The 17545-nt window shown below is 40.8% G+C and overlaps 1 protein-coding gene across 3 annotated transcripts in view; it reads left to right on the forward strand.

Annotated features, from left to right (window-relative positions):
* PID1 (phosphotyrosine interaction domain containing 1) overlaps positions 1–17545 on the forward strand; it is an 84065-nt gene that overhangs the window by 31083 nt on the left and 35437 nt on the right. The window lies entirely within an intron of this gene.

Here is a 17545-nt window from a genome sequence, read left to right on the forward strand (position 1 = left end):
CTCTGCTGCTTTAAAGTTTAATGGCTTAAGAGCTCCGAGTGCATTCTTCTGTGGAAAGAAACCATATAAAAAAAGCAAACGAATCTACTCTGTGTGTATCTTGTGTTGGAGCTGTCTAGCGTCATGGCAGAGCTTGCCTCACCTCACAAACAGGCAGCCTGAGCCAGGTCACAGTTTGGCCTGTGCTGCCCTTTGGGGCTCAGCAGCCAAGTCTACTTTGCCTGCCTCAGGTGTTGGTCGTGTGGAGAACCCACATACCCTTAAGGGTCTCCAAAAACAGAGAGAACTGGGTTTGAGCCTCCTCTGCTCTGTAAAGCATCAGCTGTAGAAGAGCCATTCCCTGATGCTGCAAGTGCCAGGTAAGGTCCAAAGTGCAAGTAAATGTCATAACGCTCTGTCCTGTGTGTATATGTGCACGCATACACGGACACTCTGCCTGAGCAGTTGTCTTGTTGGAGGATCTGATGGGACTGCAATGGGGTTGAAATAAGTTGCTTCCTGGTGAAATCCCCTGCTTTTCGTAGCATACTGTGCACATGGCATGGGCTGTGGGTGTGTCATAAAGGGCTGTGCTCTGACACCTCCAGGTCTGGCACTTCCTCAGCAAAGTTTCTTGTTGGGAAGTGTTATTTTTGTTTGACTTTTTGCCTGCCACGATAGCTGAGAAACAAGACCATTGCTGGGTATTGAAGCAGTGCTGCCCTATGCTGATGTGGTGGAACACAGGGCAAGTGACCCTAATATGCTTTGTATGGTAGCACGTAGCATCTGCTCTTCTGTGCTGATGTCTTTTGTCCTTTATGTTGACATCTAATGAATTTTTAGAGAATATTAGCTATCATAAAAACGTTTCACAAAGTATCTGGTTTTCACCCCTAGTGAGAGAGAGTTCAAACATAATAACGCTTTCTGAAATCAGTTTACCTCTGTGAATGTGTGCAGAATTTAAATGAGCCTTTTTATTTAACCTATAGTCCTTGAACTGAAAAGACGGATTGCAGAGAGATGTTGAACCACTCAGGGAGGAAAATCTCATTCTATATTTAGAGGTCTTTTTTATTTATTCATTTATTTTTCATGCAATATATCATAGTAGTGGTGACTAGGGAACATCTGCTGCCAAAATGTTCCTCTTTTCCTGCCTGTACCAGTTTTGTTTTCTTCCCTTCCCCCACTAGCCAGTCAATAGCCACTGACCTCCTGCAGTGCCAGAGCATTACGGGGATGTTTTTGGGGACATGGCCAGCCTCTGTTTATCAATTCAACAATTGTGAGTTCCAGCACTTTGCTTGGGAAGATGATTCCACACGTATGTTGTTCCTATGGCTAAGAAATCCTTTGTAGTTGTTAACTGAAGTGCTCCAATTTTACCCAGTCTCTCTAGTCACAATCTTTTAAATTTTTTTCCCCCTGACTAAATATATTCTTCTCTAAGGGAGCTTACATCCTCCAGCTATTTCTAGGTAATTAGCCTTTCTCTCCTCTTTCCCCTCTGATTATTAGTTTCTTGCTGAGTGAAGTGATAATAGTGTTGCCATAACAAAGCCAGTATTTTATAACATGAGTTTTCGCTCTATGGAGTCTGATGCATCACTGTTATTCCAGGCATAAGTGGGGGAGATGCTGGGGTGTTGCTGGTACCACTGAGGTTCCACGGTTTGGAGACATAAGCTTTTCTGGCTAGAGCGAAGTACCCAGTTTTTACTTTCTTTCATGAGTCATGCTCTTTTGATCCTTAATCGTTTTACTCCTCTTGACTGAAATTCCTCCAATTTTTCTGTGTAATCCCATTAATGAGATAGCATCATTCTTCTGACAGAGGCTTCAGACATCTCATTTTATTGCACTGTTTTAACATAAGCCTCAGCTGGCACCATCATGTTATGGGAACTTGACACGTGCAATTGCTTTGCTGTTCAGAGGTCTGGGCATTAGTTTTCTTATGTGATTGCTCTTTTCCTTGTCCTTTCATCACAAGACAAGCTTCTCTTTTTCTTTCATTCAGCATTAGCTGCTGAATCCCAAAGAAACAAAACTTCTCTGCTGAGATCCAATCTCATTCTGTAATTGACTGTGATGGCTTTAAGAATAGCAGAGAAATGTCTTGCTTTAACTAATTCAGGCAGAACCCCCACAAAATCTGGAAAGTTAAATAAATGAAAAAAATGCTTCCCGTTACTCCACAGTTCCAGATCTGTTGCAACTTCACTGCCATTGTGTTTCCTGAAATATATATTTTTACTTACAGCAGAAGGCTTCAGACTCATTCCTCCCATCACTGCACGTCCACACCTGCCTGCCTGGGCTGGCTGCACTGTCGCCATTCCCACCCTGCCAGACTTGGCGTGATTTCACCAAACAGGAGAGAGCAGATACTGTTTGCATTGATTGGCAGCACAGGGCTGTACGTTCACATGTTTCAGAGCTTGTGATGCCGGTTGCTCACTAAGGCAGCAGTTGACTCGAAGGCTGCAAATCCCAGGGGGCATCTTCTTGCCCTCCTTCACCTCCATTCCACACCAGCTGTGTTTGCAAATGGGGAGTGACAGACCCACACCCTGGGGTTGCACCATCACAGTCCCACTCGGCAGGGTTCCTGGGCTCAATAAAGCATTCAGACCCTTGTGAAGGAGGTCATTTGCTTTTGTTTGAGCCATGGTGTATGTTAGGTGGGAGGCAGGTCTTGGGCCCTGGAGGAATCCCAGCCATGGCTGAGTCCCCACGTGCCGCCTGCTTCTTCCCTACAACGGACGTGGGGTTTGTGAATGCTGGAGCACCAAGCATCATTGGTGGTAGCTGGCCTGAAGAATGAAAAATCCCAACTGGCTTACTGTAAACCTGTACATAGCAAGTCTCAGCTTAAGCTAAACCACCTTGTGCTTCAGAAGGACACAAAACAGTAAGAACAAATCTTCTGTTCTTCCCAGCTGGACCACATTTTCAGTCACGGGCTCCTAATTTGCTGTTATTTAAATTGAGCGTGTTTGTGTATACAGGCATGAGTGCCATTTAGATGCATTTAAAAATGCATCTGTCCTTGTTCAGATCCTAAGGATTTTGATTTGACTGTTTGTCTGACTTGCAGGTCTTTCGTGTCAAATGTGGTGCGCTCTTGTGTTGCAGCTGGAAACTTCCTCTTGCCTTATCACAGCACTAAATACTGCCAGATGGAAACTGAAAATCTGGAACACCTCCAGAAAATAAGTCCCTGTCTGCTCAGAAATGTGTGCTTCCTCTGTGACTTTTAACAGATTTTGTTTCAGTTTTGTGTGTTTTATTCTTCCTTGATGTCCTTATTGGCTTACGCTGATTCTAATGCTTCATGATTTCTGTCCCTTTCAGCTATGGTGCTGGTGTGAAGGGAACTGCCTGAATGACTCCCTCTCTATTGCTGTAGCTTTTCCAGGCACTGCTGTATTAATGCAAAAGGACAGAGGTTAAAAATGGTGCCTCCGATTTTTCAAGTGGTGTCATAGGTTTAGCATTTTTTTTTTTTAATATTGGAAGGCTCTTCAAAGTGAAGTCAGCGCTGAATAATCAGTAGCTGGCTGTAATCCACCTGGATAATGTGATCTTATTCCTTCAGTTCCCACCAGTGGATAAGCTTTTTTCAGCAGCAAGGGAGGCTGAGATGAGAGAAACATAAACAGTGCAAATAATTACATTCTTAAGAGGATGCTTTTATTAAATGGCAAAACATATATTCATGACGTGGTGTTTACAGGCACGATACACATTGCTTGCCTGTCTTATTGCATTCAGTTGTTAAGGTTATTTATACGGGCTTTGTGGAAGGTATGATGTTGAAATTTCTATGGTGGTATATCTTAGTTTAAGATTGCTAAACAAGATTTAGTCAATTTGCATGCATTGCATTACAGCAATACTGGTGTTTTAAAATCAAATCTTGTACGTATTGATAGAGAGCTTAAAAAAAAAAAGCTAAGGATTGATACCAATAAATGGAATTTGGTCTTTTTGTATAGCTTAATCATTTTGCTTACAAGGAAAAAAAAAAAGAAAGAAAAAGGTTCCCATGCTAAGCTTGCTGCTAAGCTTGCTCGTGACTGCAGTGGGTTTTTTCCCATGTGTGTGCAGGAGGAAAGGACTGTGGCCCACAGCTGGGCTTCCCTGGTGCAGCTGTGGGGCCAGCGGCTAGCACCACGTAGCATCTCCGCATTCCGGCTCCTGTACTCCAGGCTGTTTTGCGCCCTTTTGTCTCTCTGCCTTTCACCCATTTTTGTTCTTGTCCCACAAGTAACTTCCACCTTTAGAGACAATATGGACACTACTAATAAATCTCTGCATGTGAAACTGCCCCCAAATGGTATGAGCGATGGCATTTACACCAGAGTAGCAGAGAGTGGCATGTAGTCTGTGAGGTAAAAGCTCATAATGAGTTTGTGGGATGAATAGAAAGTGATATTGATAGTGATCTGATTATGTTCCATAGAAATATGATGTTTTTCGTTGGAATACTTATTTAAATAAATAAAACTGTCTTAAAATTGCCCTGCTAGGCCTGACTCTGATTCTTTGTGTGAGAGTCATTTAGGAATAATGTCTGCTCAGATATTGTTGCCTATTTTTGATTTTCTGCCTTGTTAATTTTGATTGCAAAGGCCTTGCAGCAGGGCTGTCTCTTACCATATACTTGTAAAATAACCCAGCTCTACTCTACCCTAAATGCCTCTACAGCAAATTTATTAATGCTGTTGCTGCTTTTATTAGTCGTGCGGTTTTAAAACTTAAATACTTTTTTTTTTTCCTTTAGATCAAGTTCTTAAGCCATTTTGTCCAGCATTTCTGTCCTGTGTCCTGTCCTAATCAGCACAGCCATGCATCACTGCTCTCAATTTCAGGAGCCAGCTGGTCCATCCCAGTGTGCTCCCCATCTCCTGGGCCTGGTGCCCCCTCAGCATTTGGAAAACACCCCAGTTGTTGAAGCATCCTCCCAGGTGGCAACCCCAGCCTTGTGCCTTTTCCTCTTTGCTTCCCAAACCCCAGATTTTTGCTCTGGCTAGTCAAAGAGTAGTTGAATGGCTCCCCTCTGCTGTGCTGTTAGTGAGTGTAGGTTGTGGTTTGTGCCTTGATAATGAATCAGTCAAAATTAACACAAACATTGTGTCTCATTTCCATACCCATAAACAAAGGTGTTCCTTATTGTTCATACCAACATATTGGCTCAAAAAGGTTGAAAATGTGCCTGAAGACTTCCTGAGATGGGGAAATCCAGAAGATATAAATTGATGGCTAATGATCTAGTGTTTTATGTAAATTTCCATTGAGGATTTAAATACCTTGCTCCTCTTAAACATTTATTGCTGTTTTGACTAGTCAAATAGCTGGCTGGAAGCTGCACATACTCTTAAAACCACCTCAGTTTATCCTAATAAAGCTTAATAAAAATGGTTCTCTTTGCAGCTATCGCATGGTCAGGAATTATTGCCTTGAGTGCAGCTTTACCCAGCTGTAAACAGAAGTCCAGCTAGCTGGCTGGTCTTCATTACCATTTTGTAAGCCTGTAACATTAAGATGGCCATTAACTTTAATAAAGATACAGATTAAACAAGTAAAACAAGCTAAACCATACCATCACTCCCGAGTGTACTGTTTTCTACCATATTTAATGTGAATGTGAAGCACATAGCTTATTTTTGTCTTGGTTCATTAGAGGCCTTCTATTTTTATCCTTAAGCATTACATATTTTGTACTATGAAGAGAGCATTTTTCTGTTAGTCTATCTTGTTTTTCCACTTCTGCCCCTCATCAAATGAGGTAACAGGATGCATGTGAACTCTTGCATAGGGCAGATGTTAATAGGTTCAGTATCTTTAGATATAGTGCTCATTGGTGAGAGAGAAAGAGTCTTTAATGATGTGTTTTCCAAAAGTGGAGTTCATCAAATAAATTAATGCTACAACAAGTAAGTTATATGAAGACGAAGTATTTTATTTACTTTTTCTTCATGTAGTGTTGCAGAAATGGAGAGAAAAAAAAAAAAACAAAACAATACTGAATTTAGGGAAGAGTAAAGTACTTGCAGAAGCCTTTCACATGACTGCATCCCAGAGTGCTTCACAACAATTTGGCCAAGTCCTGTTCTACTATTAAAAACAGAGAGTTGAATGTGGTCTGTTCTTTGTCAATGCATGACCAAATGGCTGGGTCCTCTCCTGCACCTATGAAGTTAACAGGGGCTTTTGCTCCATTGGGAGCATGATGGGGTGCCCTGCAGGATGGCAGCAATCTTCACGCAGCACGTGCTCTGTGATGTCTGGCACTGGCTGCTCTCAGATCCTCCCTGAAGCTCAGCAATCTTGCATATTTTATTTATTTAATGCACGGAAAGCCCATTTACGTCAGTGAGGATTGATGCTTTAAATGAGTGCAGAAGAGCTAATAGAAATATGAAGGGTAGATGGAAGTGGAGAATGTTGTTAAAATGTCATAATGCTTCATTTCCTGAAGTCCAGGAGTCCTAGGTGGAGAATATAAATTGGCTAAAACATTTATTAAATCTTAAACAGAGCCTACTCTCAATAGGACCTTCTGCAATGTTCAGTTTTGCTGTGTTGGGTGTATTTTGGTGTAATTTTATTTGCTTACTGGCGAAGTGGCAGTGTAAGACTAACATATTCTGAGAGCAGTGTAAGTTATGTCCTGTCAGATATGCTGGTGGTATTTTTTTTTTCCATAACATTTGCACCACTGACATTTTTCCAGCCATGGTTCAAGTAAAGGGCATCTTGTTATTCGGGAAGCTCTTATATCCCATCTGAAAATGGTCTTGTATTTCACAGCCAGCTTTGTGTTTCTGATTTAATCACCTTTAGAGGAAAAAGTATATGGCTGTTTTCTACATACGGTGGAGTAACTTTGCTCTGAATGTATGCAGGTTAATTAAAGGAAAACAGTTTTCCCTATTTCTATTTATTTTTGGATTTTACTGATGAATGTGCCTGTTAAAACCATTTTAGGGAGTTCCACAAAATGAGTAAGAAAATCACCTTGAGAGAACAGGAGGATTTCTGGGACCTGCCCTGCATCAGTGAAGGACTTGAGGTGCCCTGGATGCAGGCCTTGCTCCCTCTGGTTCCCTTGGGATTTCCTTCAAGAATAAGGGAGCTCAGGGCTTCTGCTGGGCATATTGCGAGTGAAGTTAGGAAGTGAACTGGGTTTCGTAGAGAGTTTAATGAACATGGTCATGCACACTCCAGGGAAGAAGAGAGGATTTTGTTGTCCCCAGTGCCTTGGGCTGGGTAGAAAGGCTTCCAATTGCGATGGACCATGCAGATGATGCTCAGGTCTGTGTTACCCAGCAAGTCCTGGCTGTTAGGATGCTGGGGGTCTCCTTAGCCCCTCCTGGGAGCAAGGCCCAGGGTCCCTGGCTTTGCATGGGGAGTGGCCTCCAGACAGCACTGCTTTGAAGAAATAGGGGCAGAAACATCACACCGCAGTGAGAGCACTCTCATTCCGGTAAGCCAGACGTTGCTCAGATATGTGTCCAAGTCCACTCTCATGGGCAGCAGGCTGCAGAAAATGTCCTCTAAACAATAAATAAAACCTTGAAAAACATGGGGAAATAAAGTCACAGCATCCATTAGGACGTTATGCTTTACTTCTCCAGTTGGTACATGTAGTGTATGGCTTGCACAGCCACCTTGTACATCATATTTCATTTCACACCCCTAGTTCTCTCCAGGAGGCAGGTGCAGCAAATAAAGAAAATGGCAATAATGCATGATATGCAGCCTGGGGAAAGTATTGGTAACATAAACCAAAGTCCCTTTGGCTGGAATCGAGTGCGTCCTATGCCTTGAGAGCTTTGATGGTATTAGTTGAGTTTGATTTAACAAAAGCTTGAATTGGAAGTCATCAGCCCGTAATTTTGTTAGCAAATGATATTTATCAGCAGAAGTAGTCTAAATTCAACCCCTTAATGCAAAACAAGGCACTAAACAGTTTATATTTCAATTAGGTGTGGAAGGAGAGAGCACTGTGTAAAATACAGATATATAGAAATTGAAAATACTTCCTGTGACTTGGCTGAGAATGAGCACCAGCCATTCCTGAATTTCACCCTTGCTTGTAAACGCAGCTGGAAAACTTGTGTGGTAGCAAGGAGACCAGGCACTGCGTGCTGGTGAATGCTCAGCAGCAGCTTTGCAGTGTATAACTTATATTTCTGTAGGATTTCTCACCCAGAAAGATCCTAAAACACTTTCTAAAATAGCTCTGTTGTCCCCTGCTGTTCAGACAGCAGCCCTGGTTGCAGAGGTCAGATCAGCTCACTGGTGCTGGGGGAAGGCTTGATGGAGACACTGTTCTGCAGATAAAATGTGTCACAGGAACACTACAAAAGATGGTGAAAATTAAAATGCATAATTCTGTTAAGTAGTAATGGATTGAAAAAAGGTAATAAAAAGTAATGTGTATTAATGCAATTTCTTCAGTGCACGATACTCCAGTGAATACTTCTCTATCCTGGAACCCAAATGTGTGTTTTGTCACTTATAGAAATCCCAGTCTTCAAGGTACTTAGAGTTGTTGTGTAACCATGGCTGTCATCATAGGAGGTAGCGTACCAGAGGAGTGTTCTCTCACAGATTATTTGGGTATTTTAAAACGATTTAATCTATCACTGATGGAAGTATTTAAACTTAATAAATACGAAATTTCCTGTGTTAGGATGTAATCTTCAATTACCTGGCTGTATAGTATCATATGGTGCGTGCCCTTAAAGGAGAAAATTCTGCCTTGTGCAGCCTGGCACAAAGCCAAGACACCAGTTTGAAGCATGGGGCAATGGAAAGGTCCTAGATAGCTGCAGTTCTGTTTAGTATGTTTATTTCTTGTGCTGTAGGAAATATTGTGCTCATCTCAATTGCTCAGGCAAGGCCTTCTGGTCATAGGAGCTAATTGCTTCCATTATAATTAAGGTTCAAATCTCTAAGACTTAATAGCTTTTGACATATAAAAATTAAAATGAGATTGAAATTTATTATAGTGGTTATGCCGAGCAGATGCTGCAGTCACTGACGATTGTTTTGTTCTAGTGCGTCCTTGAGTGACATTTCTGTGGTGGTTAGGCTGTTTCAGTGGGATGTGGAGCCGTGACTTGAGCGGCACCACTGCGGTGGCTGGCGGGCTCAGGGAGGCTCCCGCTTCTCTGCGGTGCTCAGGGCGTATAGGGCCCTGCTGTGAGCTGGCGTTTGGGAGAAGGCACCCTTCCTTCATAGCATGTGACGCTGTTCTCTTACAAAACCCAAGAACTTCTGGTTCAGTGGCTGTTGCTCCCTGGTATCGTTGCAGCGGGAGGGAATGGGCTGCGAGTGCTGTTGGCAGATCTTTTTAGGCAGTGCTTTTTTTGCAACAAGACGTGTGCTTAGTGCTTATTTTGTGGAGGTATTCTGTGTAGCTCTTCCCCTGAAGCCATGGATATTGTTTCTTTGATTTCCATTAGAATACTGCAAAATTTGCATTTGGCACTGGGCACTGATGTTCACACTGGTTTGAGCCAACATGACCCTTCTAAAGAATATGTAATCTCTGTTTACAGCTGTACTATGCCCAAAGCCATCAGTTCTTATTTCGGGGCTGATCCTGGGTGCCCAAAGCTTCCCACTGAAGCAAATGACATTGCCAAATAAAAAAAAAAAAAAAAAAAAAAAGAGGCTGAAATTGGATTGAATTACAGATCCATTCCTCCACTGGCCTCATTTATGATGCACAGGCTGCGGGACTGTAGATTAATGTTGCAATCAAAAAAAAAAAAAGATATAATTGGAGAAGAGAATGTCCTATGTGTGCCACCTCTGTTTTTTTTGTTGGTCCCAGGAGTAATTGCTTGTACTATTGCAATATAGCTTGCGATGCAGAACAAAGTATAAATATATTAGCTTGAAAGAGGAAGGAAAATTTTCCATTCCTGGGGATGTATGACAGTGTATCAGAAGTGTTTTTGTTTGTTTGTTTCATGAAAGATTTGCATATTTAATTAAATGTTTATAACAATAGCCATTTTTACAGCATACTTCTGGGCAATTTAAAGACTTGCTATATGTTGTGTATTGCTGACCTACCTTTATTGCAGTCTGCTGTGAATATTAGACTTCAGGCTTGTGGTAATTCAGTAAGATTTCTTCTCTAAAATTCTAGCTTATATAGGAATAACAAGTGCAACAGAGTTATGATTTTTTTTTTCCTTTAAAATTGATCTGTCTCCTTTCTTCAGGAGACAGCCTGGTTTGGAAAAATCTGTAAGTACTTGTTGGTATGAGCTTCCCTTGCACTATCAATCCAAGAATCTCTGGTATTTGCCTTTAATCACAGTACGATCCTGTTGAATGATATACTGTCATTGAAATAAGATGCTGAATTTCACAACAATGTCAATTTAGAATTAAGTTTATCAAGTTTTATCTGTGAAAGTCAGCAAAAAATTACAAGGCTGAATTGGTAGAACCTTGGTAGAACCTTGATAGAACTGAATACTGTTTTATAGCCAGTGAGAGTACAATCTACTCCTTCTCAGGAGCTGATGTTCACATGCCTGTTAGGTAACAGGATTGTTTTCTGGTTGTTAGAGCATAGTATGCTGGGAGGAAATTAATGAGTTAATCAGCTGGAAGATGGTCTTAATTCAGTATGCTCTTTTTTCATCTGTAAAGCCATATAGTCTTGTATATAAGATATAAGATATAGTATAAGATATTATACTATAATAATAGTATAAGTATATAGATATATAAGATATAGTCTTCTGATTTAAATGCTCTCAAATGGCATGGCAGTGACCTGCACTTGATAATTAATAACAAACTTGGGATGTGGATGACCTCTTATTTAATAAAGGTCCATATACAATCATTACAAATAGAAGGAAACTACTTTAATATAGATGAGCAAATTTTGGAAGGAGAATCAGTTGAAAATTTGGGGGATTGGACTAGCTGATCTTTCAAGGTCCCTTCCAATCCCTAACGTTCTGTGATTCTGTGAAAATGTTTGCTACTTCATAAAATTCATTGAACTGTTTGTTAATTAATAGTTATTTGGTTGGATTTCTTTCATCCTCAGGGTCTTTTGTGTGTGTGTGTGTGTTCTGGTGCTCCCCCTCCCCGCCGACAATTTATTCTTCGGTAGGAAAGAGAAAGCAGGAGGGAAAAAAGCAAGCTTCAAGTCAGAAACAAAGATTTAAATTAATATCTCTAAGGTCAGAGAATTATCAATGTAAAGATTGGTGTAGTTGAGTATGAAACTGGGAGAGGAGATAAGGAAAAAAATGAAATAAGGTAAGATAATATCTGTCTCATAATTATTTTGAGAATGTTCTTGAAGGTGACTGGGTATTCTCTGGGACAGGATGAACAGAAAAGCTGGTTCTAGATCTTTATGGAAGGTGCTTCATTGACTGAATTATCTATAGGCTGGGAGTAATTCCTGTGCGCTGATTCATCTGACACATGCTTTCAATATAGCACAATAACATAATTTACCTTCCTCAGCTATTTGTAATCACGCTGCCCAGAATCACTGTGGGAATTGCCATAAGATGCAGTTTTGGGGTTGTTTTTGCCATGGTATTAATTGGTGTACTTCCTTTGACTTGGCTACTATGCTAAATTATGTAATCTGAAAGCTTGTGCTTCTAGTTTGACACGTGGCTTGGGATTCCTGATGATTGAAAGTAATCTGTCAATGAAATCAGAGTAATTGAGTACAGGATATGTGAACCAGTGCTGTTTGTCATTTGTTGTTAGGCTTAGGTGTTAAAAATATTAAATGATTAAATGATTCTTGAAATGCTTTTTATTGCATGAAGCATCTTGTAGTGATTTAAAGGGAGGTGTGTTTTTACCCCACGGCTTTGCCTGGAGTTATGTTTGAAGGTCTTTATACAAGGCCAAACAGATTGTGACTCTGCATTCCCAAGTTGGAATATCTGATATCAATCTAATAAATGTCTGACACCTGATGTGTTGCACACCTGAATGCTCTTGTGCACATTTACATAAGTAGCCAATGTGGTCTTTAAAGATATATATATATATATCTTTATATATATATCTTTATATATACACACACTAAATAAAAGCTCACAAAGAAAATGTGTTGGGATTTCTGTGGCCTTGTCTTGCTCAGCAGCTGAAGTTGTGTCAGCTTTCCAGGTTGTGAACGTGGTAGGCATTACTGGTGACTGAGATTGGCTTTAAATAAATAAATGAAGTAGGAGGTGAGCAAAGAGACCCAGATTTGGGACTCCTGCGTGCCTCCCCAGGCTGCCTGGCCAGGATGGGGCTGCCCCAGGCCATATGGCAGCTGCAGGTGGGCCTGCCTGAGCCCATCGGGCCTGCAGGTCAGAGATGGCCTAGGCCTGCCTCATGGCTATGGCGGGGCTGTGTTGCAGCCTCCTGGATGTAACGGCCACAGTAGTGCAGGGGAAGGAGCTGTGTGGGCCTGCAGCGCCCAGGCCTTGCTGCGGGCCTGCAGCACCCAGGCCTTGCCACAGGAATGGCTGTCTCTGTGCAGTGGCTGCAAAACAGCAATGCCCGAGCTGACAAGAGAAAGCTCCTTGGAGCCTGTCTCGATGTTTCTTGCCTCCTGATTAAGTCTTGAAACTTAATTCAGATATGTTTTTCTCATCTTTCTAGTAGCTTTTGTGTTCACGAGAAGTTAAATAAGTCAACACTAAAAAATGCCTTGCTGTCCCCCCAAAGAAAGTACCAAAGGAGAATGCTCAAGGTGTCCTGGTGTGGAGGGCAGGCCACAGCAGCCCACCCTTCCTGTAGGTCCATCTTGCTGGTCCTTTTGGAGGGGGCTTGCATATCACTGTAAGGCGAAGTTGGCTATTGGTGACTCGTGGCCATCTGAAGTACTCTCATCCAGAGATTATGCAATGGGAATTAAATTCCTATCATTTCAGTCAAAAGACTTTCAGCTTATGAGTCCTACATTGTGAAACCTGAGGACTCATATTGTGAAAGTCTATTATGAAACCAGAGGAGAGAAGTAATTTAGCCTCTAGACTTTGTAGCAGGAGCCTTGTGAACAATTGTGAGGCACTCTTGCTGTCTCTTTACATTTGTCAGTGTGCCCTCATTTTGCAATGGAGTCATTATTTGATTCGCCATGGCAAGGCTGGTGGCACACTGGGGATGGTGAAGAGCAGCAAGGCAGGGGCAGGCTCATGATGGATGGTCAAGAGCCCCACTTGACAGTTGTACTGCAAGGCAAACAGCTAAGGGAAGCGCATCTTCCAATTAAATATTAAAATGTTACTTCGCAATACATTTCATAAGTTTGTTTTTATTCCAGTATGCTCCTCAATAAATGGTGAATTTTACTTTGGAGTGAGACATAGAGATTTTGATTGCAGATATCTGTAATTTTCTCCCCTCTTTGACTTAGATTCCATCATTGCTTTCCGTTATCAATTACTTTTATGTCACTATGAGTGCAAGAGGTTACAGAAGTGCACGATGTTTCTCACATTGTAGCAGCTTTCTGCATACCAACCCTTTTGCCCTTTTGACTACATGGAAAACTATAAATGTGTCACATGGGAAGATTTAAATGAGTGCTGCTAAAGTCCCAGACGCTCATTTCAGAGTTGCCATTTCTTAAGAGCTGTCTGAGCTTTACCTTACATGCAGCCATCACAGTCAAGCCGGCTGAAATCCTGCTAATTATTTTGGAGACATTTTTGTGTGACATGTCTTGAGAAAAGAGTCTGAGCATCTGTGAAACAGATGAAGTAAAAATTCCTCTGGCTTCTATCAGCAAACATAAGCAGGTGGAGCACATCCAAGTTTTTGCAGCAGGGGAGGGGCTCCAGAAAACAGTGGTTTTTACAGCATAGAGGGAAAATCAAAAGAAAAATAGTTACTTATCAAATTAAGATATGCCTTGTCATGTAAAGCCAGTCCAGGAACAGCAGCTTTGTTTCAAGGGCTATTGTAACTTGATTGTCTGGTTCATACAGGAAATGAAGAGGGCACTCTAGACCCTTCAAGATGCAAAGTCCCGAATCTAGGACTGTACATTGCAAATAGGATTCATTTCTTGGTTTGAAGGGTGTTACTTCTTGCCTATGCAGAGTTAAAGGTAATCTTTGAAATACATTGCTGCATCGTTCTCCAAATAGCAGTATTCCTGAAAATCAAATGGTTGGTGTGTTTTAAGGCAAAACCCAGGCATTAGAAATGAAAAGCATGCTGCTGGTGCCCACAAAACAAAATGTGTGTGGTAAAAAGCTGTTTTTACTGCCCAGGATGAAAGGCCAGCTGGCATCAATTAGCACTTTATGCATATGCACTTTTATAGAAATAATTTTTACTGAGCATGTCTCAAAGCCTTTTAGTGTCAGTTAATTACTTCTCATAACAATCCTGTGCAGAGTTGCACCATTATACACATGGGCAGAGTAGAGATCAGGGAGGTCAAGTGACTAATCTGTAGCTGCACAGAGAATCAAAGGTAGTTCAGTTCCATCCTGTCCTATGTGTCTTTGCAAGGCAGCACTGCCTTCACTCAGAAAATAAAATACAGCATAAATTCAACAGAGAAATTACAGCAGCGATTATGTGGTATGTTTTAGAACATCTTTCATGAAGCAATGCCTTTAAACAGTGTATGGGATAGAAATAAGTTTTATTACATGAAGGACAGCTATAAAAAAGTAAGTAATATGTACATTAATTGACTTTTCAACTTTAAGTGCATTCTTGATATACTTAGATAATTTCATATGCAAAGAGTGACATTTCCCGGTACATGAAAGAAAGCCTTGCCTTCTTCTCAAGAAAAAAAAAAAAAAAGACTGCCTTTAAAAAAAAAAAAAAAGCTTTGTTCTTCTGAGTGCATGACAATGCAAAAATGCAGGCATGCCAAATTCAGTCCTGTGTGTGAAATGAGCAAATGGCCTTCATTGCATTCTCTGAAGTTTGCAACCACTTAAAAAGGTCTGCAGTCTTATTTCCATGTTGTCTCTTTGGGCCAAGAAGGTGCAGTCAAAACACCCAAATATGTGGCAAACTTGGTAGTTACCGAGTGGCATGACCTGATCCTTGGATGAAAGCTCAGTACCTTGCATTGTTACTTTATGGTGTTTGTGTTTTCTGTCCCTGTCACACGTGCAAGGTGGAGGAAGTGGGAGAGACTGCAGGCTTTAGTTGTGAGGGAGGTGTCTGAAATGTCACCCTTAAGTACAGGGTCTTTTCTTATAAAGATTCCAGTGTGAGAAATAAGTTCTACCTTTTTTTTTTTTTTGAGGGTTGTTATAAGGGGGAAGGGCATTTGTAGAAAAAGCTACCTAGTTCCCTGTTACCTAGTGCTCCCACTGAAATCAGACAGTATATATACAAATCATCCTGCAGTTGTTCTTGACTGTTGCCTCAAGATATGAATGGCATTTCTTTATTTCCAGCTGACAGGTGGTATGACTGATGGTAAAATGAGGTTCATCATTGTAAATGAGCTAGAAAGGCCTTGTCGTTTTACACTGGGATTTGGTTAAGCTGGTGTGTTGGTTCAGGTCTCGGGGCTATCTTTCCAGTTAATTCTCCCAAAGCTGATGGCAGAATAACATGAAACACGTTAAGGTGTCAGGTGATGGTGAAAGACGGAAAGTGCTGCCTGATTATACAGTTATGAAGATATTTTTAATAGTGTTGTATATTTGGAAGTATATTTTATTCATTTTATAGCAGTACAATTCCACATCAACTGCACTAAACTTGTGGAATTAACTCTGATATTCCAGCACTGTAACATAAAGCACTCTTTTTAAGTTCCTCCAAGGTGAGAGGAGTGTTTAAAAAACAAACAACAACAACAAAGAACAAAACAAAAATCCACACACACAAACCCTAAATGTTTTGTTACATAGGAGATATACTATACATATTCTATGAAGTGAAATCTGGTTTGTATTTCTTCTTCTGAGTGCCCAGATGATATAAATGATTATGGCCATCTCTGTATAGCACGAAGCAAGCCACAAGCGTTTCATGTCTGGAACAGCTTGACGTAATCAACACACGTCTAAGGTATTTAAGGTGCGTATTTGGTGTCTCAAAAAGCCATGGCTCAGGCTGCTGTTCCCAAGTGTAAAATTTGGGGCTCTTTAGTAGACAATGAAACCAAAGAAACACCATGCATTCCTCACAAATAGTATATATGTTGCTATTAACTTAATCCACAGTTTCATTCTCTCCCTGTCCTAAACATAAAAGAAGGATAAGATAGTATTGACTCCTTTTGTCCTGGTTCCCTTACAAGGTGTGAATAATACCCCGTTCCCTGACTTGTTCCTGGGTCCAGCTGCCTTGCACACCTAATGAAAAGATTCAGGCAGGCGACGGGTCTGAGAGTCACCTTCAATTTAGATTTCAGATTTTGCACTGAGGATACAGACGTTGGCCTTATAATGCTGTATATCTCTGAATTTTTTTGTGGAGGTCATACAGACAAACTAGGACTGTGGTTATGCTGGGTATATAGCAATGTACTCTGGCTTTGATACCATGACTAAATCCTCATGGTTTCTATAAATCAAAATGAATTTACCTGGTTTACTTCAACATGGGGGAGGGATGAAAGAAGCAGATACAATACGGTTTTGTCTCAGACAAGTAGCATTGGCTGGAGATGGTAGTTTCACATTTATGACTGTGAAAGTCCTTTAACAAAATCTCCAAAAGATTAGTTCAAACAAACAATTTTCCAATTTATTTTGTTTTTCAAAAACAAAGAAAATAAATTATGAACATTATAAGGATCATCTTCCTTTTCTCTTTTGAAGCCCACGGAAATATTAGTATCTTGGGGCCCTTTTGTTCCTCTTTGCAGAGAGCCATGAAGAAAATTGGTTATTTTTTTTTCTCTGTCATTTTCTGTAGATTGAATAGAGATTGATTGCTCTTCTGGGATGAGAAAAAACAGGCTGTGTCTTTCTGTGATATTCTGTGCTAGCATCGGTGGAGAGCATGAAGCAAGCAGCTTAGTGTTGAACTCGAGTGTCAGTGAACGTAGGTTCAATTAAGTCAATTTACTTATATAGTAGATCCTGTTCGTACTGGCAGCTCCCCTGCTCTCTCACTGTCTGGAAGCTGTTTTTTCATCATAGTTTTAGATACAGTTCTTATTCTTGTTTTGAAGTTCATGGTGAATCTTCCTTTGATACTGGTAGTAGATAGATTTGTCTGAAGGGTACTGTTGCATTTTATGTCTCCTGTTTGTTTTCTTGTCTTTTCTATCCATTAAACAGCATACCCTTGCTAAGCATGCGCTGAAGTTGGTACTTGGTAGATACACAGATACTTGAAGAAATACATTCTTATTAAAGTTAAGAAGTTGTGAAAGACAATTTGAAAATTCACAGTGGTCATATAATTCTCTTGGTGCCTCCTTATTTTCTGATTTTTTTGCATATGCAAAGAAGCCCAATAGGCACTGTAGAAGTCATTTACTGGTAGAAATGCTCATTTGCTACTGCAGTTGGCGTAGCTGTGTATGCGTGCAAGGCCCTTTGCTGTCTAT

Source organism: Anser anser, assembly GCF_964211835.1.
Source record: "Anser anser genome assembly, chromosome: 9".
Taxonomy (NCBI): Eukaryota; Metazoa; Chordata; class Aves; order Anseriformes; family Anatidae; genus Anser; species Anser anser.